This window comes from Leopardus geoffroyi, chromosome C2 (assembly GCF_018350155.1).
Source record: "Leopardus geoffroyi isolate Oge1 chromosome C2, O.geoffroyi_Oge1_pat1.0, whole genome shotgun sequence".
NCBI classification, from domain to species: Eukaryota; Metazoa; Chordata; class Mammalia; order Carnivora; family Felidae; genus Leopardus; species Leopardus geoffroyi.
This window is the reverse complement of record NC_059333.1, coordinates 109,601,607-109,628,104: the sequence shown is the minus strand read 5'-3', so window position 1 is coordinate 109,628,104 and position 26,498 is coordinate 109,601,607. Positions and strand designations below refer to the sequence as shown.

At 42.1% G+C, this 26,498-nt stretch overlaps 1 long non-coding RNA gene across 2 annotated transcripts; it reads left to right on the top strand.

Annotated features, from left to right (window-relative positions):
- The first annotated feature begins 89 nt into the window (after positions 1-89).
- LOC123611361 lies at positions 90-5,292 on the top strand. Of its 2 annotated transcripts, none has more exons than XR_006718616.1 (2): positions 90-193; positions 4,665-5,292. It is a non-coding gene; the product is annotated as an uncharacterized LOC123611361 (long non-coding RNA). The 2 variants fall into 2 exon arrangements; XR_006718615.1 differs by having other exon boundaries at positions 90-262.
- The last annotated feature ends 21,206 nt before the right edge of the window (positions 5,293-26,498 follow it).

The window sequence follows — 26,498 nt, the reverse complement described above, 5'->3', positions numbered from 1 at the left end:
AGGCCACTCAGCTAGAGAGCAGGAAACGCTGGTGGGGGCGCCACTAGGACAGCACACTCTGCCAAAGCTGCATCATCAACCAACTGGGTGGGTTGCCCTAGAAATCCTCCCTCTAGTTCCTGCCCCCCGCACAGCTCCAGCTCGTTCTCTGGTTACTGCCCCTCTGCTCCATCTCTGGCATCTCTCTGGTCTGGTCGGTGCCAACTGTTTCTCTTGGTATATGCTATCAGCTGGGATCTGGTCAAGAGAATAGTTATGCTAGGTATTTAAAACAGAGGGGATTTAACTCAGGACTTGGTTGTATGGTTGTTGGAGCACTGAAAGAGCAAATATTCGCACACTAAAATAATCTGGATATTACTAACTGCAGGAAGCAGCTACCACCACCACAGGTGGGGGAGCAATAGGAAAGAAGTGGCATCACCAGAGGCCAGGCATTCACAGGGGGGCTCCCCAGGGTGCAGGTGCCCCAATGGCCAGGGCTATGGCCCTCAGCTGGTGCCTTGAGGCTGGTGCCTGGCTCTATAAAGAAATTGTCATATGGTTGTTGCTGGTCAAATCATTCCAATAGGAGTTATACTATCGCTAAAGAAAACAAACTGCTTATGTAAAGAAACTGTTTTATAGCAACTGAAAGCCTGTTATGCTAATGAAAGATCATTTTATGTAATCATTAAAGCCCAGTCCCTTAAGGATATATACTAGGCAAAACTTTGCTGCCTGGTTCAAATTACTGCATGTAGTTGACAATAATCAAAAACCATTTCTTCAAATTCTGTAATTAAGACTGCTCACTCAAATTTGACTTTCGCCTTATCCCAGCTTGTCTGAATTGGTACAGTTCTTACCAAAAGCAATAAATCAAAACCATCATAATTAAACTATTGTGGTCAGCCTCATCCATCATAGGTCTATCATAATTGGACCTATAATTGCTTTTGTCATTGCCTCAGCTTTTATTAACAAAAATACTTGCTAGTCTTTAATAAGAGTCAGTTATATACCAGGTAATTTATAAAACTTTCACTTGATCATCACAACTTATCTGTGAGGTTTAAGTATTATTATTTCCATTTAAAAGTAAGGAAGGAACTATGAAAATTTCCATGACTCGCATTCGCAAAGTTTTTTAAGGGGTTACTTATGACTTACAATATTAATCTCTGTCTTCTATGCTATTACAGAGATTAGATGAAATTATATAAAAAATAACCCAAAAGAACACATAATAAAAAAAACTATCCAAAATGGAGCATATGGAGAATTTTTGTAATTTTTTTTCATGTTTGTTTATTTTTGAGAGAGAGAGAGAAATAGAGTGTGAGCAGGGAAGGGTTAGAGAGAGAGGGAGATACAGAATCTGAAGCAGACTCCAGGCTTTGAGCTGCCAGCCCAGAGCCCCACACAGCGCACGAACATGCAAACCTTGAGATCATGACGTGAGCCAAAGTCAGACGCTTAACCGACTGAGCCACCCACGCACCCTGCATATGGAGAATTTTTATCATAGTTGTTGCAACATCTATGTCAACTAATGCTCTTGTGAGAGAATCCATTTCTGTTATCCTAAGCCACCCAGTTTGTGTGCCTTTGCTATGACAGCTCCAAGAAACTAATATACGTGGTCATTTGGATTGGATGCTGGCTGGATATTGTAAATTTTACATTTTGCGGGGTACTGGATTTTGTTGTAGCACTTAAGGAGTATTGGACTCTATTTTAGCATGCAGTTACTTAGACCCAAGTTACTTAGGAACAGTTTCATCCTTTTGAAACTTGCTTTAAAGTTCACCAGGATGGGTCAGGAGAAACTGGCAGTCTCGTGCTAACCCCCTTCTTCTCATCCTACTCAATGTCCGCATCTTACAAGGCCTCCCCACTCTGGCTTGTGGGGATATGACATACTCCCAACCCAGTGTGAACTCTGGGTCATGTTTGATCTAGTGCTGGCTGAGTGTCTTCTCACACACGAGCAGATCAGAGCTCAGCCAAAGACCAGAGAGGACCCATCTGCGTGTCTCAGAAACTCTCTGTAGCTCTCTTCCCTGATATTCTGTCCCACAAACTCCAGGCATCTAGCCCCCAGAATTCCAATTTCAAGCTTTTCAACTCAGCCAGACTTCCAGACTCTGCAGCCTGGAAACTGCCTTTGGGCAACAGTTTGGGTCAGTTCCAGAGCTCATCTTATTGATTTGGTTGTCCTTTCCTCAAGGATCACAGTCCTGCATTGCTTCGTAGCCAATGTGTGGAAACCTTTGTTTCCTACATTTTGTCTGGTTTTCCTTTTTTATGTTAGAGATTGAATCCAGTCTCTGTTACGTGTTACCATGGCTAGAAAGTACGTTAGTTATTTTTTAAGTAAACAAGAATATGGTGTTTTGAATGTTTCATTTTTTTCCTCCTTCTTAGGATCTGGATGGCACATCTCACCTCACTACTCCACGCTAATGCTTAACATATCATGTATATTTTTGGCACCATGAGGTTTTTCTGTGAAGTCTCCAAGAAAGAGAAATCTAAAAGTTGAACCAGATCCTGACAGGCCAGACCCTAGGAAGCCCAAATTCAATAAACATCTCACATTACTAATGACTGTTGGAGGCAAACTGGTGACAGAAACTATGTTCTGCTCTTTAAGTGATTTCATAAGCTAAGCAGATGGCAAACTTCCTCACTAGCTAACAGGTGCAAATGGTCCGATTCCCGCCAATTCCCGCCAATAATCTTTACCTCAGCACTGTGCTGGACTGGAGGCAGGGCAGGAGGTTGTCAGGGAGACAAGAAGCAATCAGAGCAAATGAAAGCAGATTTCTTGTGCGGGGTGTGATGCGATCATCAGAAACCAGGAAATTTACATAAGAGTAAGTTAGGCAAAAAGCAACAGTTTACTAAAATATGCTAAATTACATAGACTTTATAAACACGCCGAATTCTACAGGCTGACATTTTTATAGCAGTTATGTATTACAAGATATCCCCATATTTATTTATTTTCTTCAACCTACTTCATCCCAGGCTTCAATTTTTCAGCTAATGGAAATTCCATTTTCCAGATGCTGAGGCCAAAAGGGGGTCATTGTTGGCTCTTCCTGCTCATATATCTTCAATGAAATCCATCAGCAAATCTAGTAAGCTCTAACTATAAAACAGATCTAGCTGCAACCACTCCTGGATACCCTTGATGCCTAAGAGACTGTCATCTCTCTCCTGGATTCCCAAAAAAGCATCCTCACTGGTGAACCTGCTTCCAGCCCAGCTCTCCAAGACTATTCTCAATCCAACTATCAGAATGATCCTACATCAGACTATGTCAGTCCTCTGCTCAAAACCCTGCAATGTCCCCCTATTTGTCTCAGAGAAAAAGGCAAAGTACTTAAAATAGCTAAGACCCCAGAGGACCCAACTACTCTGCCCCCACAACTGCTTCTTCTTACCTTGCTCTATTTTTCTTTTTTTTAATAAGACTTTCATCATCTAGCATGCTATGTAATTCAGTTATGCCAAAGGGCAATACAGTCTAGCCAATTATCAATGTTGATTGATAAGATGTTGACATGTATTCCCTCAACTAAGGCATTTTACAAAGGCAAGTTTATATACTGTTACTAACTAACCTCAGCTAGCAGAAGCTGACCTTAGCAGGAGCCTATAGAGCAGTTTGATGTAGATAAGGGTGAGCTGTGGCCCCACTCTTGCTATTCAGGCTATAACAAAAGCAAAGGTAACATGTATACAGGTACGTGTTGACCACACACTCATTAGCAAGCAGCACAAAACTCCACGTAAGCTAACAGAAGTCCCATCTTCCTGGATCCCTTTTAGGTTTCCTGACAAGTCCACTTGAGGCAGATACAACAGGACATAGAGGCAACATTCTGTTAGACTTTCAGGCATCAGCAAGCAATCATCTTACACCAATGGGACACGGGACCATTAGGGACTGAGCGTGTGGTATCTTCCCTAAGGATGTAGACTGTAGGCCTCCTCCAGTTTTTACATCTTATTCATGCAAGAGGAACAGCCAATCCTTATATGTTGACTATCTCACATTGCTTACAAAGGAGAGCCTATTTCTAACATGCATTATGTACGCAACAGATTCCGCGTTTTGACAATAACAGCTCTGACATCGAACTCTAATTGAATGTCTAATTATCACAGCCTTGATTTGATCAAGATACAAATAACAAAGCTTATGGTAGCCATGTCGTGTATGAGGCTTCTGTTTTCTAGTAGCCTGGGTGGCTCAGTCAGTTCAGCGTCTGACTCTTAATTTCAGCTCAGGTCATGATCTCCCGGTCGTGGCATTGAGCCCCACATCAGGCTCTGTACTGAGCATGGAGCCTGCTCAAGATTCTCTCTCTCTGTCCCTCTTCCCCTCTCCTGCACTCTTGCTTTCAATCTCTCTATATATGTATATAAAAAAGTAATAAAAATAAAGAGAGAAAGATTTTGTAGCACATGGCAATTTAACAGGCACCTCTAGTGACAAATAGTTCAGTGCCTACTATTTTCACTATAACAAGCACCAACACAGAGTGTTCATTATATTTTATTATGTTTTATGTATTACATATTTATTATTTATTAAATATAACAAGTAAATATATTATGTATTTATTATAGTTATTGTTTCCTTTTTTTTTTTTTTTTCTTTTTCTCAGCCACAACTAACGATTAATTCCTGGCATCATGTAACAAGCTGTGGAAGAAACTGAAAATCCAGTCATAAAAAAAGGACTCCAAAGGGCAGGAATGTCACATCAAAATTTTCTAAGCATAAGTAACTGCCCTCTCCCCAGCCAAAAACTTCTTAGGTCTGTGGGAAGCAGAGATGAAAGAAAGATGGCCTTTTTACAAGATCAGAAAATTCCCAAGCTAGAACATACAGTGTCAGGGCAATCAGAGTCTGAAGTGTCAATCATTTTTATTTTTTTAAGCACTTTCTTGGATGTTTTATGATTTGAATGATTCTGTTGTGAGTGTAAAATAATTGGCTTTTCCATTTGAAAAAGCAATAATGTGTTTCTAGTAAAAATGCTAGATTAAAAATATTCTCTTGTTATATGCCAATATTTTTTTCATTTTTATGTTTGCTAATGTCTCGAGGCAGATAGAAACATCAGATAAGCTAGAAGTGAATTTCAATATAAAAATTATTCGTTGTACGTGAGTCAACAATATTCCCCATAGAAAGCTCTGCCGAGTGCTATCAATCTAAAAAATATTGCTCTATCAAGCCATGCATCATCCAGGGAGAGTTATAAAATAAAATCTTCCTTGATTTCTTTATTGGGTTTTGCCAAGCAGTATTTCCACTGTTTACATCTTTCAGATTACAAGGTGTCTAAAATGAACGATTTAAAAACAGATCTTGAAGTGTTCCATGGAAAGCCACCCGGTCTTTCCAAATTCTCAGTTATGGATGAAGAAAAACAGAACACATGTTGATGCTGGCAGGGCCAAAGTGGGGTTAAAAAATGTTCCTGCCTTTGCAGAAGGCATGATTTGGTGTGGGCCTTAGAGAATTGTTGGAACTTGGCTCATGGAGAGAGACAGCTCCATTTCAGGTGAGAGCTGAGCACAAGTCTGTCATGGAGACCAGAACGAACATTAGTCAGCATGAGAGGGAGGGCTGAGGAAGGAGAGCAACGAGGGAGACAGGTTATAAATGAGGCACTGAACCAAATCAGTTTGACAACTAAGGTGCGTGATCTAAGAAGCAAATTGAGTACTTGTTGAGGGCATGAGCAAGCAGAGGTCCCTGAAAAGGAGAAATATTAAACTTGGCCAAGTTTATCAAGAATTTTGCAAACCAAAATTCTAAGAAGGGGCTATTTACCTTCCAAAGTAGATGTAACCTGTGTCTTTTATGGGTCAGGGGATGCTTTACTTTGAATCATGTAAGATAAATGTTGAGGGGTGGTGACACCATCATTCCTTAGTCCGGGGCCCTAGAGCAGGAAGCTTGGAAAGGTAAGAGAAAAAAAAATCCACGGACTTAGCAGGGGAAGAAAGTAGAGCCTTGCAAGGATTAACTGAGCAGTGCTCTACGAGGTGGAGGAGAGCACAGTGAGAATTCCTCCATTCCAGGTGTGAGATGATCGGGGCACTGCCAGGAGGACTAACCCATGGGTAATTTTGAAAACAACATCATTCACCATTACAAAAAGGCAGTGGGGTTGAAAGTAGCATAATCCATTTTCATTCTATTTTTGTATGGCAGAATTACCCTATGTATGTAGGTTAAATGCAGCTAAATCTGTTAATGCTGTTTGTATAATAATCTCCCAATAATAACATCAAATTTTATAAAATATGCATATATGAAGATAGGTAGGTAGATCTGTAGATGCAGAGATAAAGTTGGTTAAGTTACTAAAGTTACTTTAATTCACAATAAAACTAAAAGATATTCCCACAAGGTTCATGTATTTTTAACACAAACTTCCTCATATATGCTGAATTGTAAAAATAGTGCCAAAAAAAAAAAAAAAAAACAATTTTGCTGTAAGTCCAACTTAAAATTAATGTCTTAATTTTACCTCTTTTAAAACCTACGTATAATTTTAGAAAATCATCTGAATTATCTTGTGTCACTCAGACAGATATTTAGGAAAGATTCTACTGCAGGATTTTCTTTCTGATATTCTTCAGGGAGCAAGCAAATGAGACTACTCAAATCATAGCCATTTCTAAAAATAACAAGCATTTCTCACTTCATGCCACTAGATGGCACACCTATACATAAATAAACCAGGAAATTTTGTATAAAGGAGGAAATGAATCTAGGTTAAAATAAGCCTTGTCAAATCAACACTGGAAGAAGATGGAAAGTACCTGGAAAATGATTATCATTTTGACTATTCAGAAATGATTTGAAAAATTAATTCAGCCATAATCCAGTGTGTCAGTTTCCTGGGGTATTGTAACAACTGAGTGACTTAAAACAACAAAAATTTATCAGTGCACAGTTGTGGAGGCTAGATGTCTGAAACCAACATGCCAGCAGGGTTGGTTCCTTCTTGAGGCTCTGAGGGGGAATCTGTCCCAAGATCCTTTTCTGGCATGGGTGGTCGCCAGCAATCCGTGGTGCTCTTGGCTTGAGGACCCATCCCTCCAATCTGCATCTTCACCTGGCTTTCTCACCCCTATGTCTCTGTGTCTTCACGTGACCTTCCCATAAGGACACCAGTCACTGGATTTAGGGCCCACCCTAATCCAGCATTGACCTCATCTTAGCTAATCATATCCGCAAAGAGCTATTTCCAAATAAGGTCACATTCTGAGGCTCCAAGTGGACTTGAATTTGGGGGAGACACTATTAGGCCCAGTATACACACAGCAACATGCGTCCTGGGTAGGTAGGTTTGAGCCCAGTCTCACCACTGCCATGCTGTGGAACCCATGGACAAGTGACGTAACCTGTTTAAGCTCCATGTCTTTTCCTTGTAAAAAAAAAAAAAAAAAAAAAAAAAAAAAGGAATAATAACAGTATATAACAGTAAGTATAGGATTAAATGGCATAATTCATGCAATGTACTCAGTGCCCGGGACATTGTAATCAGTCAATAAACATTAGTTATTACTACTGTTGTGATTTTTATTATTATAATTCAGAAACAGGGCTTCTACCTCGTGTTTTCACCAGAACCTGAAATAAGAGGTTCTCTGACCTGAGTTTGAGAAAATGAGGAAGGGGATGAAATGCATTTCCTGAAAGACCGGGCCTTGTTTCTGTACTGTCTCCCCTCCAGGAAAGGGCCCTGGACCTCCTATGTTTTGATTTTTTTTCATCATGCATTTATTTATATCACTGGGTCTACTTTCCAAAAAGGCTCTGTGATAGCAGTGTCCTAATGTTGTCTCTCTGTTTCCTTAAGTTCTAAGTGTACCCAGGAACGGTCTGTACCTAGAAGAGCTTAGGACTCTACAGTGTTTTAGTAAAGGGGTAATTAGGGAGCCACAAGATGCAGCTGGCTATCCAACCCGGAAGCACAAACAGCTGGGGACAGGCAAGCCAAGTCCTGCCTGAGCACATGGAAAGGGGTGGGGGGAGGGGGGTTCAGGCTGCGTCCAGGCAGGACAGCAGTTGTGACAAAATAATCACGCTTAGGGGCTAAAGTCAGCCATGGACCTGGTGGATAAAGTGGTACTCCTGGGGAGGATCCCTCCAAGGAACTCTGGGAAAGGAGTTTGAAGATGGCCTGAGAATGAGCCAGGCAGAAGGAGAAAGGCTTTCAGACAGAAGCAGGTACCAAAGAAGGAGAGACTGAGAAGAAAAGGTCTCTTTCCAGAGCACCCAGGCTCAAGGGAAACACAGACTCTCAGAATCCCCACCTAGATGCCCCCCTGGCATCTGCCACTTCCATGCTCCCCAAGCAAAACCATCACCCCTGCCAGAAGCCCACTCTGACTTCTGCATTCCCTTTCTAGAAGACAGCCCCCCAGGCTCACCAGCCAGAAGCCAGGGGTTATTATGGAGTGAGCCCTTGCCCTCATGGTCCATATCCTGTGGGTTCCACAACTTCAGAGTCACATGTTTCTATCCCCTGTGCCTCTACCTTTCCTATTACCTCCAGAACAAAGTCTTCAGCTAGGAACACAAGGCCTTCATAATCTGAATCCTGTCTAACTTTCCAGTCTCACCTACTCTGGCCTCTGCTGGCAACTTACACTCCCTCTATAATGAACACGTGTGATTGCTGGATGAATAAATGCATCGCCACAAACAGGAGCAGGTTTATGGTTTCCAGAGGGGTGATACATGTTTGCAAATACTTTGCTGTCAAAGTCTATCTTTTAATAAATCACTCAAGGGTTTTCTTGTTAAACTGACAGTTCATCATGGATTGAAAGGGATCCCATCCACTGTGAGAATAGAGACTACATCTTCCTCAGTCCTAGCAGAGCACCTCACACAGTAATATCTACTGAATGGCAAGAGCTAATTTCCAGGCCCTGGGGACTTCAATATGGAGTTTTCTTCCAACATGAATCTTTGACATAGATCCTGATAATCTGTCTTGTACATGGTAGAAGCAAAAATGACATGGATTAATGCACCCTCTTCTGCAGCAAGATGCCCATGGCAGGCGACTCTGACACAGGGGCAGGAAGTAGGAAGGGGGAGCTGAAGCAATGTGTGTAGGATGGAGACAGGTAAGGGGCAAAAGTTCATTTGTGGGTAGAGACTATTGGAAAAGTCCAGGAGGTAAATCCCAGAAAGGATTAAGTCAGGTGACATGTGAAGACATCAGTGCTGGAGCCCACAAGGGCCAGACATCAGTTCATACGGGTGTGCCACATGGGTCTTCTTATGGACCGAAGTGTGTATCCCTAAAATCCATATAGTGAAGTCCTAACCCCCAGTGTGAGCGTATGTGGAGATAGGACTTTTAGGGAGATAATTAAGGTTAAATGGGGCCATCAGGTTGGAGCCCTGATCCAATAAAACTAATGTCCTTATAGAAAGAGGAGACACCAGAGCTAATTTTGTGCTCTCTGTCCTCTCTCTCTCTCTGTCATTGATTGTATGCACAGAAGTTGGGCCATGTGAGTAGTACAGAGCAAGAAGGCATCTATCTGCAAACCAGAGAGAGAGCTCTCACCTGGAACCAAATTTGCTGGCACCTTGATCTTGAACTTTAGTCAGTTTGGTATATTACAACAAACTACCATGGGCTGGGTGGCTTTTAAACAACAGAAATGTATCTCTGGAAGCTGCAAGTCTGAGATGAGGGTACCAACAAGGTCAACTGAGGGCCCTCCTCTGGGTTGGTTGCAGACTGCTGATTTCTCATTATATCCTCATCTGGTGGAGAGAGAGCTAGCTAGCTCTCTGGTGTCTTCTTATATGGGCACAAATCCTATACCTGAGGGCTCCACCCTAATGACCTAATTACCTCCAAAGGCCTCACATCAAATACCATTACACTGGGATTAGGCTTTCAACATATGAATGCGGGGGGAGGGAGGCACAAACATTCAGTCTGGGGCAGACTTCTAACCTCCAGAACTGTGAGAAAATAAATGTCTGTTGTTTAAGCCACCCAGCCCGTGGTATTTTGTTATGGCAGCTGAGAAGACTAATACAGGTCCCCTGAAGGACCAGGTCCTGCCCTGTGTAAGTAACACTCTGTGCCACTTCCCATAGAAGACACCCAATGTGGTGGCTGCAGAAGACAGCCCCTGACAACACACATATACTAGGTAAAAGAATGAATCTGTGACTATGCTTTTATCAACCAAGCAAAGCAAAAGAAGATATCCTGAAAGCAAGCCTACACAGTTCACCCATAAGGCCAGATCTCTCTCTGAGGAAGAACTATTTAGGGACCTCACAAAGCAGGGCATTAAAGCAGGGATTCAAGCAGTTTTGCAACTCAGAAATACCAAGATGGTCAGTCATGCTGTCCCTAAATGATCGGCTTCAAAGTGTCTGTCTGGCTTCTTTCTTGTTCTTCACCCATTTGCTGGCTGACCTGGCTGGTCTGCTCCTATTTCAAAGTCAACTGTCTTACCCCCAGGACCGTGAGGCTCCCTGGTTCCATGTATGTTTCACTTGGCATATTTGGGAAATTCTAACCACTGTGAAAGAGACATCTCTGGATCTCTGGCAGGTCTGATAAATGCATAAACTCCTTCCAGCTTTTTCTTTTTGCGGAAAAAAGTTCTTTAAAAAATTATTGCTTCTACTCCATTATGATGCAGTTAGGAAAATTGTTTCTCCAATCAATCTTTTTGACTATTTTCCCCCTGTAACCCAAAAAGAATTTATTTATATGTCTGCTAAAAGATAATAAAGCCAGTTATTAAAACATTTTTAAAAACTGGCCATCAAATATACATGCTGGTGTTTGCACCAATAAGTTCTCCAACAATAGACACATATAAACTGATGCTGCAGTTAAACCCCCTGTGTGTAGGAGACTGGAAATGCTCTCCTCGGTGTCTATGAGTAGGGATAATGCTCCACTTTTTAACCATACTAAAAGCGAGTATATTTTCTATTGAAACCCATTGGATACCTCATTTCTGTATTCACTGCAAAAGAAATATTTTGCATCATTGCAGAAGGAATATTTTGACACCTGGTTTAGGTAGCCCAGATAGTCGCTGCACTGAAATAATTAAACTACTATTACATAAACTTTAAAAAATTCCACCTTGTGACTTACACTTACATGGAGGTCTGTTACTCTCAAACACAGTGTGAGGTACAGTTATCATGCAGTTAAACCATCAAATTAGGTGTTGGGGGTCAAGATGATTTCTGGAAGATTTAGGGTATATAATAGAGAACCCGTGAGCACCATTATGGTGGAAAGTGTCAGGAGCCTTAGTATCTGGCCCTCCCTGGCCACTGACTAATCCCACTGGATGACATTGGGCAGGTGTGTTTCTCTGCTACAGAGTTTTTTAATAATTAATTAAAATAACCAAACAAATGTTGAGTTATCAGTTTACTATGTACAACTATTTACAAACTAGTTAAACTTATGTGAAAATCTCATTTTCTGGAAATTTCTCTTCAGGATTAAAAATACAAAAGCAACATATTAAAGAAAAATTTAGCTCTTTATATATTAGTCAAGAGTTTAGAGAAAATTGGACATATTTTCCCATTAAAACTGAAATGTATACCTCTGAACTATGTGCTAGCAATCAGTGGGATTCCGGATTGCACATCTTGCCTTGAAACACCAGGGGTTTGGGGCGCCTGGGTGGCGCAGTCGGTTAAGCATCCGACTTCAGCCAGGTCACGATCTCGCGGTCCGTGAGTTCGAGCCCCGCGTCAGGCTCTGGGCTGATGGCTCAGAGCCTGGAGCCTGTTTCCGATTCTGTGTCTCCCTCTCTCTCTGCCCCTCCCCCGTTCATGCTCTGTCTCTCTCTGTCCCAAAAATAAATAAACGTTGAAAAAAAAAAAAAAAAAAGAAACACCAGGGGTTTGATTTGAGCTCTTTGACAGAGAACAGAGTATGTTGGCTGTGATACAGAATGTCAAGAGGGATTTCTCCTGGTGTCTCGGAATTGTGGCAAAGGTCCAAGGCCAAGAACAAAGGCACTAAAAGCCCTTTCCTAGTTCAGAGAGATGACATCTGCCTGCAGCTAGAGTGGGTAGTAGGGGCCTGCAGGCTCACTGAGAATCTTTGGAACCAACCAGCCCTCCAAGAACATCCCACCCCCAACTCAGATTAAACCCAAAGAAGGAGGAGTCTGCCATCTAGGGGAGTGCAGTGATGGAGAGAAGCTAGGCCTTCCTTGTGGAGAGACGGAGTGCTTACTCTCTCCAAAGTCAAGAGTGGAGCACCTCAAGAGAACCTCTCATTAAGTTGGGGTGTCTGGAAGAAAGAGAGGAGGGCAGTTCTTTCCCTGACTCATGTCTGCTTAGTCTCTGGCTTGCCCATCTGCTCCCAGCAAAGGACAAGAGGAGTGAGATCAGGGATGGGGAGCGGACAGCAGAGCAGTGGCCCACACTCCTGGAATGGCCGTGGCAAGGATGTCAGGTGTCCCCACAGGTGGGGTGGCCATCTCAGACAGAGCTGAACTCATACTTGCCAATTCCTCACCCTAGTGTCCTCCAGCTGGGGTTGGGAACCCAGCAAATGGGACTGTGGGACAGACAGTCTTTGGAGGGCTTAACAGGTGTGGTGGAGGAGGTCCAGCAGAGCTGGCTCTCCCAGGCCAGGGCAGGGAGCTCCAGCAGGAGGAAACCTGCCACAGAGGTGCTTCCTGGAGAGGCACACTGGACCTGGGCCACTGCAGGGGGAGCATGATGCCAGGCAGCCTGTATGAGCCAGAGAAACAACAATGAAGGAACTATAGCCTGCTCAGTGGGAGAGTGACATCTTTGCCCTGTGCCTCTCCTCTGTATCCCAAAGCACCAGAAGGGCTTGGCTTAAAAGTAGGGACAGACCTAAACAGGCCAATAAAGAAATTAATTAATTAATGACAGACCACACCCCTGCCCCTCAACACACACACACACACACACACACACACACACACACACACACACATGCTGGGAAAACATAGACAGGTGTGGCCTCCAGGGGGAGGAAAAGAGCTTTAAAAGTTTGAAAGTGAAATTTAAAAATGAATGAAACTAAGTCAAATACTAAAATAAGATTGCGATAAGCTAATGTAAATATAAATTTACTGGTTACCATAGTATTTGAATACACTTCTAGTATTTTAGAAGAGTGTCTGCTCCCTTTCCCCTGACCTGGGATTACAGTGAACCAGATCAACCAGCACAGTTGGGTCAACAGAACATAGGCATTCATGCACACGCACAAACACGTGCATGGACCCACACACAAGCACACACACACACACACACACGCACAAGCATATGCACAGAGAGATCAATAATTCATGGAACTAGTACAACAAACCTTCAGTATTATAAGAAAACTCATAATCCTTTATGATAACAAGATTTCGATATAAAGTCAACTTTATATGTAAAAGATCCACCCTAATATAAGCCTTATAGACAGTCAAAGGCATGTGGAGAAAGGTAAAGAGGGTGCTGATTCTCATGGGGGTAGGTCACATGGGATGTATCATTACCAACCCTCTTCCTAACCTACAAAATGTGGAATTTGGATTTAGGTGGTCCAAGGTCCCTTACCACTCTCTGATTTATAATCTGACATCTATAGCTTCAGCAAAGCACGTCCTCTATTCCTCATGCCCTTTTTAAACCATTTAAACTGCACTACACTGAAATTTTCAGCTCCCGAAGAAAGGCAAAGCAGACTCCTATATGGGGAAACTGCCAGTGTCCTCCTGCTCCAGGTAGGTGGGTGCCCCCCGCCTCCACCTCCAACCTACCAAAAGCCCAATCTCCTGAGGCTGTTTGCCAGTGAGCTGCATGGAACGTGGAGCCCAGAATAGTGCAGTAACTTCCCAGCATCACATGGGTAGTTAATGAACTTGGACAACAGACCAGTTCTCCTAAGTACCTGGCCAGACCCGAAACTAGTCATATTCACTTGCATAATAACAGAGTAGTGAGGACATTGCCTCCAGAAAAGGTCTCTTTGCCATAATCTCATCCAGGGCACTAGGAGATCAGGCCATTTCCACAACAACCACCCCCGCCTGGACCATCTCTTTAGATACGTTTGTCTCCACTTGGGTCCTGGTCTCCCTCTGCCTCCTCTCCCTTCCAACTCACCTCACCTACTCCCAAACTTAACCATAATATCCTCTGTGGCACTTCACAGTGGACAAAATGCTTTTTCCTGAGAGCACACTATCTAAATGCCATCATAGGTCTATCTTGTATTAGGGACTAACCCCATTTTACAAACAAGGGTACTTAGAGGGAAAAAAGGAGACACTCCCAAGGTGGCAATGCTGGTTAAAAATAAGAAAACAGGCCCAAAATTGAGCCACTTATGCTAAGCCCCACATCACCAAACCAAGGCTTAGTTACAATTTTGGCTTTCCTAGAAACGGAAGCTTCAACCAGTCTCTCAGAAATCTTCTGATCAGTACTAGTTAGGTGATATGCCTGATAGACCCCTGCCATCCCCCAAAGGAACATAACCTTGCAATGATCAATTCCTTCTTGCCTACTATCACATTCCTGTCCCTGCTCCCTTCTGCCTATAAAAGTCTTTTATTTTGTACAGCTCCTCAGAGCTCTTTTCTGTTAGATTGGATACTGCCTGACTTAAATTGATTTTGCTCACATAAACTCAAAATTTTTAATATGTGGGGTGGCTGGGTGGCTCAGTCAGTTAAACAACCAACTCCTGATCCTGGCTCAGGTCATGCTCTCACGATTTGTGAGACCAAGCCCCACATTGGGCTCTGCACTGACAGCATGGAGACTGCTTGGGATTCTCTCTCTCCTCTCTCTCTGTCCCTCCTGCACTCACACACACACATTCTCAAAATAAATAAATAAACTTAAAAAAATTTAAATATGCCTAGATTTCTTTTAACACTAGTAAATGGTAGTTGTGAGGATGCAGTCTCAGCCTCTGCATCTATGAGTAGGGATAGTGCTTCACTTTTTAACCATAATAAAACCAAGTATATTTTCTATTGAAACCCAACGAATGCCTCATTTCTTGAAGATTGTCATTTTTTCTTTTTTTCTTTTTTTCTTTTTAAATTTACATTCAAGTTAGTTAACATACAGTGTAGTCTTGGCTTCAGGAGTAGAACCCAGTGATTCATCACTTACATATAACACCCAGTGCTCATCCCAATAAGTGCCTCCTTAATGCCCCCCACCCATTTAACCCACCCTCTCCTCCATGACCCCTCCAGCAACCCTCAGTTTGTTCTCTGTATTTAAGAATCGACTGTGATTTTTTTTCTAAATAAGAAACTATGCTTTGTTTGAGAAAACAGTGTTTGTGCACTTAAAATGCAAATCATCTTCAACAGGTGTTTGATCTTACTGTCCACCTGCTGATAATTTGCCCTCTGAATACAACCTCGCTGCTCTAATCTAATTCATTTACATCCACTGGAAAAGTAGGTGTTTTTGTCTTTTTTTGTTGTTGTTGTTCTCTTTCCACTGACTCAAACAGTGCCTAATGCTTAGAAGAGGGTCAAGAAATATTAATTGAATGAGTGACTAAGCCAACCAGTATAAAAAGCCAGTCTAGACTCTTTTAGAGTTAGAAACATAGCCAAAGGCACTCCTCCTTGTGAAAAGTTATTTTTTAAGTAAAACAGAATAATTCTAAAAGATTGACTATAAACCTGATGAGAATTGTCATCTTTCTTAGGAGGGTGTTCTTTTTTCCTTTTCCTTCCTTCCCCAAGCCATTGGCCTCGTTACACAAAAGGATGCTTTCCCAGTACTCGTTTGGAGGTAAAATGAGAGTGTAGGAATTTGTGAATGCTTGAGTGTGTGTGAGCACAAGTTATAAAAGGGAGGCAGAAGAGTAGGTGAGGAGAAAGAATGGGAAGGGAAAACCCTAGGAACCAGCCTCCCACCTCTATGCCACTTAAAGAAGTTGACATTAAAGCAAATGCATGTGGGAGAACTCCGCCCCCACCAGCAGCAGGACAAATTCCAAGACAACAAGGAAGAGCCTGTGAAGGTAGCACTAGCAGCCATTGGTCAGCCAGCTGGATGCTTGCATTTTACAAAGAGCCCTCATCTGGAACCACCGCCTCAAGTGTCTTTCTCTGCATATCACACAAGCAATTATTCTAACACTGTCACATAAATTGATTTGGAGGGCAAAACTTCTCAGAGTTTTGCACTGCTAATTCTTCATGAAGCCTAAACAAAAGCCTCTTGGCCTAAGAGATGTTTACAAAAATCATTTCCATAGTATGGGGCTCACTGAACTGAAAATGAATGAATCAGACTGAATTTTAAAATCATTTGATAAAAATACATGGATGTGAACACAACCATGGAGTTACACCCATTTCATTCGTTTCTTCAGTAAGAGTCTGTTTGGTACTGGTCATTGACTTCCCATCCTTCTCCCTGACCCATCCTACCTTTTGAGTCAAAGGATAGTGATATGCAAGTGAATAGAATAGATTTTGATTCAGTATATTTTTAACTCCTGCCACCCAATGATGAAGGGTATGCTGGTCCTGTCACTTGGAGCACAGTGGACAACTGCTCTAGGAATTAAATGTCACCACCTAATACCTATAGAGTCTGTCTTCCAGCAAAGTCCACCTGGTAGAAATGCTGAGCTTCAGAACAATAGGATCAGATCGCCATATTTCATTTTATTCATTTATTTATTTTTTGAGAGAGAGCTCAGGGGAGGGGCAGAGAGAGAGAGAGAAGAGGGAGAGGGAGAGAGAGAACCTTCAGCAGCCTCCATGCCGAGCGTGGAGTCCAACATGGGGCTTGATCTCATGACCATGACATCATGATCTGAGTTAAAATCAAGAGTCAGATGCTTAACTGACTGAGCCACCCAGGTGCCCCAGATTGACATATTTTTTAAATGTTTTATTTATTTTTGAGAGAAAGAGAGCATGAGCAAGGGAGGTGCAGAGAGAGAAGGGGAAGGAGGATCTGAAGCAGGCTTTGTGCTGACAGCTGAGAGCCCAGTATGGGGCTTGAACTCAAGAACCATGAGATCATGACCTGAGCCGAAGGTGGATGCTTAGCCGGACTGAGCCACCCAGTCGCCCCGGACATATTTTAGATTACTGAAATACACAGTTATCACTTTAGAGCATTGTTCAGAAAATGTTGAACAGCATTCATCATTCCCATCATCATAACGTTTAATATTTATATAGCACTTTCTCAGAGGTGGTAAACTGTTGTTCTAAATACCACATTTGGCCAGGTGTTAGTTAGGCTTTTGTTGAGCCCAGTATGTTTTTGATTTAGTTGCCATTATTTAAAATTTGGGGGACTTTACATTAAAAAAAAAAAGTATTTCCAACTCCTCTTAAGAAATAATAGGATCTAGGGTCACCTGGGTGGCTCATTCAGGTAAGCATCCAACTCTTGATTTTGCCTCAGATGAGGAACTCCTAGTTGTGGGACCGAGCCTCACATTAGGCTCTGCATTAACAGCACAGAGTCTGTTTGGGATTCTCTCTCTCCCTCTCTCTCTCTGCTTCTCTCTCTCTATTTCTCTCTCTCTCTCTCAAAAAAAAATAAACTGTTTTAAAAAAGACACAATAGGACCTAGTTTTAAGGCCATGTTTCTTCATGAAACAAAATCTCTGGAACTGAGTTTCAGCTGACCTTTTTAAACAGCTCTGTGGTGTAGTTTACCACAATCCCCACTACTCTCTATTGTATTATGCACAACCATTACACCTCATTCATATTATCTGCCAGAACCATTCTGTTTTTCTCGCAACAAAAGTACTTCTGAAAGTGTTCTTTTTATTGCTAATTAGAAATCCATGTGTACTTGCCATTCTTTTATGAAACACTGTGCACCTATAATTTGTCAGTTAAAAATATTTTCACAATTAGTGTCTTTAATGTGGACCTTTAGTCTTGAGACCTATAATAGGACACTGGATGGCATTTTTGTTCTTATCACAAAATTGTTTATTTAAGTCCCAATGCTGAGGGCAATTAGTACTAATGTCCTCAAATCTTAAAGAAGAGCTTCTGGACATGTTCTGTGAGAATTACTGAAAGATACACAACTCATCCCCCAGGACTTCACTTATCTCTGTGTCCTATGTAAGGAAAATAGTAGAAATCCAGAAGGAAGTCCTCAAGGCAAAGGGGTCTGGAGAGGGTACTTTCGTCCCCCTGTTTTGAATACTCTGGAACAAAAGGAGGAGGTCAAAAACATCTCTTGGAGCACCTAGAAGTGCCTAGACGGAGGGGAATCCCCCTCTAGGGGGGCACTGACTCTAGGCATCAGTCTCCTTATCCGGGAGTGGCAGAATCTCACAGGCTCACCCCCTCTAAGGAGGAGCAGAGGGAGGGAGCACGTAGGAGAAACTGCTGTACATTTTCTTGAGTGGGGGCATGCATGAACAGAGCCTGGGGCCCACTTCACACCTGGAGACACCTTCGGGCAGGAGGCAATGGAGGCTGGTGGAGAGTGCAGTGGTGGGGTCACCAGCACTCTCCCCAAGAATGCTCAGGTCTCACAGTGAGCCCTCAAGCAGGTGAGCTTCAGGACTATTGTAATAGAGTCACTACGGGCTCACATTCTTTCTCTTTACTTCACTTTCTAAAGGATCACAGCTTCCCCAGGCTGGCTCCCATCCCGATTTCAAGATGCCAACATTTCCTAGGGTTGGGTCTGCCTCAGCTTATCCTGAAAGAGGCTGTGTCTCGGTCCCAACATTTCAAGAAAAGATCCTGAGATGCACCCTGGCCACCCAGCTGAGCGCACACTCCAGCCTTGAGCAGGTGACTGTGGGCAGGAAAGCTGCTGAGAAGGTGAAGTCGTTGAGGCTTCAGCCAGCCAGCATCCATCTCTAGTGCTATGGCGTTGGAGCTCTGAGGTCAGGGATGTCCAACTAAATGACATCCATCGGAAGCAGAGAGTGAATTGGGTAGGCAACCAATATTTGTTGTTTTCTACAGAAATAATTAAAGGAATTCAGGTAGAGAGTAACAAATTTAATCATGAATTTGAAATCATTTTGGCTGCAGTATGAAATTTGAAATGGAGGAAGGCAAGACTAGAACACATATCTTTCCTATAAATAAAGCCTTTGCTATATCTGAAAGTAAAATCTTGGCCTTTAGTACGTGCCTTGGTACTTGCATCAAAACTTGGAGCAGTTAAGAAATGAAGGCAAATATTTTCCTGACATTGTCAAACATCTCTAAATGTGTGATGTGACTTCAACTGATTAAAACCACTACTCTGAAAACTGTGCTGTCAACATGAATACACTTTCCCATCTTAAGAGTGCTGCGAACAGGTGTATGTCATAACTGGAGCTGCAGAAGTTGGACTGGTTATCAAAAGAAATTAGTGTCTCAACTCTTATTTTTACCAAAGTGCACACACATGCACAACACTCTGACACAGGCACACCCACATTCTTATGCTTACATGTGCTTACATGTCCTCACACACTCATAATCACATGCACACCCACACAGGCACACTTTCATGCACACACACTCACACACTTGCACACAGATGCTCACACACACTCGCTCCTATACACACATACACTTTAATGTTTTAAATTTGTTTAATGTTTATTTGTGAGAGAGAGAGGGGAAAAGAGAGTGAGAGTCGGGGGTAGGGGAGGGGCAGAGAGAGGGGGAGGCACAGAATCTGAAGCAGGCTCCAGGCTCTGAGCTGTCAATACGGAGCCCAATGCGGGGCTCAAACCCACAAACCGTGAGATCATGACCTGAGACGAAGTCGGATGCTCAACTAACTGAGCCACCCAGGCCCCCCACGCAAGTACACTTTAAAATCCAAGAGCCAGTGCAAAGAGCACCACCTGTTATATTCTGTAGGATCCAGAATGGAAGAAGGAAAATGATGAATATTTATTTGGGTTCAATTTCTTACATCTTGCTAGTTTACTTACATATTTCAAGGACAGAGGGGAGATCTGTCCAGGTTTAGGGATTCAGATCTTGGAAATTTCCATCTGCATTATGTATTCTAACTGTCTAGGGAAAGGCTCTTCTCACATTTCCACTTTGGCCTGCTCAGTCAGGTTGCAACAGCTCGACTGTAAAACAAAGGGCACCACCAGCTTTCCTCGAATCAAAACTGAGAAAAAATTTCAAGCCTATGTGTGTATCATTGTGTTAAAAGAGGAAAAGGTGAGGATAATCTCATGTTGCCAATGCAAATCATGGAACAACAGTGAAATGAGATGTGCTGACTTCTTGAGTACAGTCTGGGGGCTTGGGGAGCTGAGCTCTTAGCCCCAGCTTGCTCACTGACTAGCTAAGACTCTTTCGTTAAGTCCCGGGAACTTTTTTTTTTTTTTTTTTTTTTTCAACGTTTATTTATTTTTGGGACAGAGAGAGACACAGCATGAATGGGGGAGGGGCAGAGAGAGAGGGAGACACAGAATCGGAAGCAGGCTCCAGGCTCTGAGCCATCAGCCCAGAGCCCGACGCGGGGCTCGAACTCACGGACCGCGAGATCGTGACCTGGCTGAAGTCGGACGCTTAGCCGACTGCGCCACCCAGGCGCCCCAGTCCCGGGAACTTTTTGAGCCAGGTTTTTTTTCATTCACTGATAATACTTCTTTTCACAAATTTAGTTGGGTCATAGTGATGTGGGTAATTTGTCTTTGCAAGAGCCTGGCCTTAACCAGCTCCCGACCATTGTATGCTTTGGGTAGCTACATACTAGTTCTAGAGAAATTCATTGCTTGAGCCCCTGACATGCTCCATCAACCATCGGCACAAATTCAGACCTCTCTGTCTGTTCTGCCATGAGACTGTTCTCTCAGGGAAGCTTGCACCCACACGCTGAGGACAGAGGGCAGGAGTGAGGAGATGTGGTCGGTGTCTCTACAGCTGCTTCTTTTCCAAGGTGCGGTAGCAGTCTCCATCCTTTGAGACTGACTGTGTCAAGCCTGGCCTCAGGTAACAAAGGCCTTGTGTAAACAAAGAAGGCGCACTCTTATTTATCTATGTCAGAATTTGTCATCCTAGATGGCTGGCTGGCTAGATAGATTTTTTTTTTTTTTTTTTTTTTTTTTTGCACTGGCTTGAATAAAATCTCACAAGTTAGACATATTGATGTCAAATAACAATATGGCTTTGCTGCAATTTTCATTCCAACCCTAGAAAAACCTGAGAAGTAAGTAAATATGAGCTTAAGGTTCCCCTACCTTTACTCCTTGGACTTCCAACCCTAACACTGAAGGTTTCCCCACCAACCCCCAGATTCCCAGGGTGTTCCACGAAAACACTCCATGATGCCAAAAAACATCTTAAGCCTTTGCCCTTCTGTCCCCTTCCAAACCTGGAAGTCCTATGTCCCTATTCCTGAGGACACAGCTCTGCCAGAAAAGCCAGTACAGCATGGGTGTATGCGTATTTAAATTGTGCAAATTTAATTATACACAGGTAGAAAACCACAATGGAAAAATATATTTATGTAAATGCAAGCCAAGTAGCTCTCCAAGTGTTCAATAGTAGTAGCAGTAATCTATTCCAGCTCTAGAGGGAAAAACTGCTGTATAGGGCTTATCAAGAGGCAACAGAATGCATAGAAAATTGGGTCCACGGTATTTGTGGACCCAGCAGCATGACCACCACTGTAACTCAAGGCAAAAATTTACAAGTGATGGAAGCTCAGTGTTCTGCCCCTCATGACTCATTTTTCTGTTTTAACAGGGCTTCAGTGTTCAGTACAAACTGGAGTTCCATAATTCCCTATCAGCTCCAGGATAAGTAAGTGACCGCAGCAGGGTGGCCTGCCTGCCTCATCTCCCTCCCCCAGGCCTCAGCTCCAGCTACTCTAGTCTTTACTCTGCAACCTGACATACACTCTTTTTAATTTTCTGACTCTTGTTTTTCTATTGAAACAATATAAACTCATGAAAGCTGAATTCAAATACTGCAAACTAGCAAAAAGCAATGATATGTACATTTTTCTTCCTTTTATGTCCATAAAAGATGAGCTTATTCCATATAGACCATTATATTCGCTTATTTTTTTTCTTAATATTATAGCATAAGCACTTCCCCACATTAAAACGTCTTTGTAAACATCATTTAAAAATGTTACATAATAGTCCACTGTATGAATATTTAGCAATGTACTTATGCATTCCCCTATGGTGTCGAGCATTTAAATTGCTTCCATTTTGCACTATGACAACGTGTACCGATCATATGCACTTTATCCTCTCTGCTGTCATTATGTTGTCACCAGCCTGTCGCATCTTTCCATCTGTTCTCTACCTGGTAAACTCTCACTTACACTTCAAGTCGCTAGCCTCAAGCTTCACCTGTTCTGCAGAGTAACCTATTCTGTAACTAACTCCTCACAGTCAGTTACTTTCTAGTCAGAGTTTCTACATCACTTTGTGTGTATTTCTAATACAGTGCTGTTGGTTGACATTGTATGATATTAAGAGGTTTGAGCATCTCTTCCACCAAAATGTGAGCTTCCAGAGTGTAGAATCATGCATTTTTCATCTTTCTAACTGTATCACCAAGGACAATGCCTAGCACATAGCAGGTGCTCAACAGACATTTGCCCAGGAGTGTTTTTTTCCAGAATTCTTCAACTGTAGCATTCAGAAATTTTGTCCTTTCATCTTTTCTCCTACCTGTGCTAGAGGCCTGCTTGGTAGGAATAATGTGATAGATATTGGAGAGGAAAATTATTGTATTTCAGGGAATGTAATCTACTTTGTGACAAAAGTACCAAACAAGTGACTAAAATTAATACTGATAACTGCTTCTTGGGTAGAGGCAAATCAGGTTTGGTCAGCAAAACTTGAAGATCTGCAAAACTTTTCTTAGATCTTGGAAGCTACTAGAAACACAGAAACGGCATTTTAATATCAGTCCAAGAAGAGTCTGCTTACACCTTAAACCCCATTATCTGCTGCCCTCTTGCTCACTGAAAGCTCTGGATTATGTTCCTGTTCATATTTTGCACTCTGTCATCCAAAGCCTAGTGCAATTTTATAGCCAATATTAGTAGTCAACATTCAGAAAATAATTATTTCTGACTTAAATGTGAATGTTCTAACTGATTCCTAAATTTACTCGTTAGGCATTCAGTCTGAGTGTTCTCACACAAGAAAAAATAACTATTTTTACTTAAGGCAGACACACTACTTCTCTCCAAAAGGATTAAGTATGCAGATAATTTTCACTTCCACCAAGATGTGTGTGTATATATATATATATATATATATATATATATATATATATATATTTTTTTTTTTTTTTAAGATTTTACTAAATAATTTCTACACCCAATGTAGGGCCGAAACCTACAACTATGAGATCAAGGGTCACACACCCCACTGACTGAGCCAGCCAGCACCCTGAGATTAATGTATATAATCCTAGGTATAAGAGCTTTTGCTAGTGAGTACTGTGCTATTTTTTATAGAAAGAAAAAGAAATAAGGACAATATAACTAACAAGAGGAAGGGGAGGAAGGGAAAGGACACCCAAACTTTCCTCCTACTCTAGTAGAGGAACAGGAACCACCAGATCCTAGACTTTTTGTGCTAATTAAGCCATCAAAAGATGAAGTACACATGTGTGGAATTGGTAGAGCTTGAGAAAAAAGGGGATGAGGGATAGACAGCATATTATCTGTGTTCTTTTTTTTTTTTTAAGTTTATTTATTTTGAGAGAGAATGCATGCATGGGAGGGGCAGAGAGAGAGACAGACAGACAGAGAGAGATTGAATTCCAAGCAGTCTCCACCCTGTCAGTGCAGAGCCCAACGCGGGGCTCGATATCCCAAAGCCTATGAGATCATGACCTGAGCCAAAATCCAGAGTAGGATACTTAATGGGCAGAGCTACCCAGGCACCATCGCACCCCCCCACCCCCCACTGTGTTCTTGCTAAAAATCTACCTCTTCCAAAAATCCCACCTTGAAAATTCCAGCTCCCATGACTCTCTTCTTTTACAGTTAATATTCATTTTAGCAGACTGTTATAAACTATCCTTTTAACTTTCCCATTTTTAAAGTTATTTCTGTCTTCACACTCATTTCAATCTTACTTTGAAAAGGACTCCAATTCCTTCCCTCAAGGCTCACATTGGACCTCGTAGAGTTTTGGGCACATATTTGGTAGGAACTTAAAATGTTTTAAATATAATTTTTAATCACAGAAAATCTGCACAGTTTTAGAATGTACTCCAAAACTCTCATGAAGACAGTGTGCTAAAGTGTCCCCACAAAATCCATGCTAATCCCAGCACCTCAGAACGTAACTATATCTGGGGATAGGGTCTTTAAAGAGGTAATTAAGGTTAAATAAGGTCATTAAGGCAAGCTCTAATCCAACTCAACTGGGGTCCTGATAAGAAGAGATTAGGACACAGACAGACAGAGACAGAGACACACAGACACACAGACACACACACACACACACACACACAGAGGAAACACCATGTGAAGACACAGGGAGAAAACTGCCATCTACAAGCCAAGGAGAGAGGCCTCAAAAGAAACCAACCCCAATGACAGCTTGATCTTTAACTTCTGGTCTCCAGAACTGTGAGAAAATACATTTCTGTTATGTAAGCTGCCCAGTGTCTGGGACTTGGTTTTGGCAGCCCTCACAAACTAATACAGGAGGGTTTCTCTCTCATTAATTTGATAGAAAAATAGTAAGAGATTTTGCAATTTGTGATTAACAAGATAAACTAACCAAGTAGGAAGTCTCATTTGTTTACTTTTTTTTTCCACTGTGTAAATTCTTTACCCCTGAACTTTGCACATTTGCCTATAATGTTTATTTGAATATAAAAATACAATATTTTAACTAGATCTACCATGGTTTTAGCTTTTGGGTTTTTATTTGTTTTAATGTTTAGTTATTTTTGAGAGACAGCATGAGTGGGGAGGGGCCAAGGAGGGTGGGGGCAGAAGATCCAAAGCAGGCTCCACTCTGAAAGCAACAAGCCCCATGTGGGGCTCGAACTCACAAACTGTGAGATCATGACCTCAGCCGAAGTTGGATGTTCAACCGAATGAGCCATCCAAGTGCCCCATAGCTTTCATTCTTATTTCTAAAAGTCAGGGGATTAAGGAAGTGGGGGGAAGGAGGCAGAAGGTAAATCCTTAGCCAGTAGAGTGCCTCCAGAATGACGCTGCCTTTTGCTCAGGGCTTCCTGCTGACCAGCTTCTCTCCAAGTAAAACACAAGTCTATTCAACTTTGTGGCAATTTTGTCACCGCAGATGTGACTCTATTCCAGAGGTGTCTAGTTTCCTGGGCAATGACTTCGCAGCTTTGCCAACACTTCTCCTTCTCTTGGGTTTTCCTGGAGGCCTAGGCTCTACACCGCTGTTCTCAACAAAGGAGCCCCTCCTGCTGGTGCTGTGACCTTCCACAGCCCCACAGGACCCACTTGGCACCACTTGAGGTGAGCTCACGCTGACCCTCAGGAAATCGACAAGGAGATTTCTCTACCTAAACTATGTGCAGTTAATTTGATATTACATTCAAGCAAATTACTTCACTCAGTACTATATCTGGAGAGAAACTTCTTTAAAACAATAGCAGGAAAGTAGATCAGGCAATCCATTGAGACTATAATAAATATTACAAATAAAGACTCAAATGTGCTAAAATAAATCACAGGATTTAGCATTTTTTAAGTCATACAATATTCTCCATGCTCAGCTCTGTTTTCACAGAACTTCATTGAAAATGCTCACAAAGCAGGCCCACGTCAAGGGTCATCACCTCTTTGCCCTGACTACATACCTATGAACATGGGAAATAGCACTACCTCCCTGACAAAATAGAAATATTTCAAGAGATCTACCTTGATGGTTTGTCCCAGTCCAGTAAGCTATGGACATGTCGAAGTAACCATAATATCTTTGTAAAAGCCAATATAACTTAAATTCTTGATTCATGATCCCTTCATGGGAGTTAACCTTAAAAATTAAGGTTGATTCATTAAGAAAAATCATCCCAAAGAAAGGATGGTAGGCTCAGTTGGTTAAGTGTCTGACTCTTGATTTTGGCTCAGGTCATGATGTCATGGTTCATAAGGCCAAGACCCACAATGGGCTCTGTGCCGACAGTGCAGAGCCTGCTTGAGATTCTCTCTCTCCAGCTCTCTCTCTCTCTCTCTCTCTGCACACTCTCTCTCTCTCTCTCAAAACAAATAAACTTTTTTGTTTTTTTAAAGAAAGGAGGTAGATTACAAATGTTTATCTCAGCATTATTTGGCATGGTGATACAATTATCAAAAAATAGGAAAATGACAAAAGCAAGGTATTTGCACTTTAGGACGTTATAGACTGACTTCTGGAACCATACAGATCAAATATAATAGATATTGCATGAAATAAATCAAAGTCTAGGAAGAATTGATAGACTTTCCTATGCACATGCTGTGGAGAAG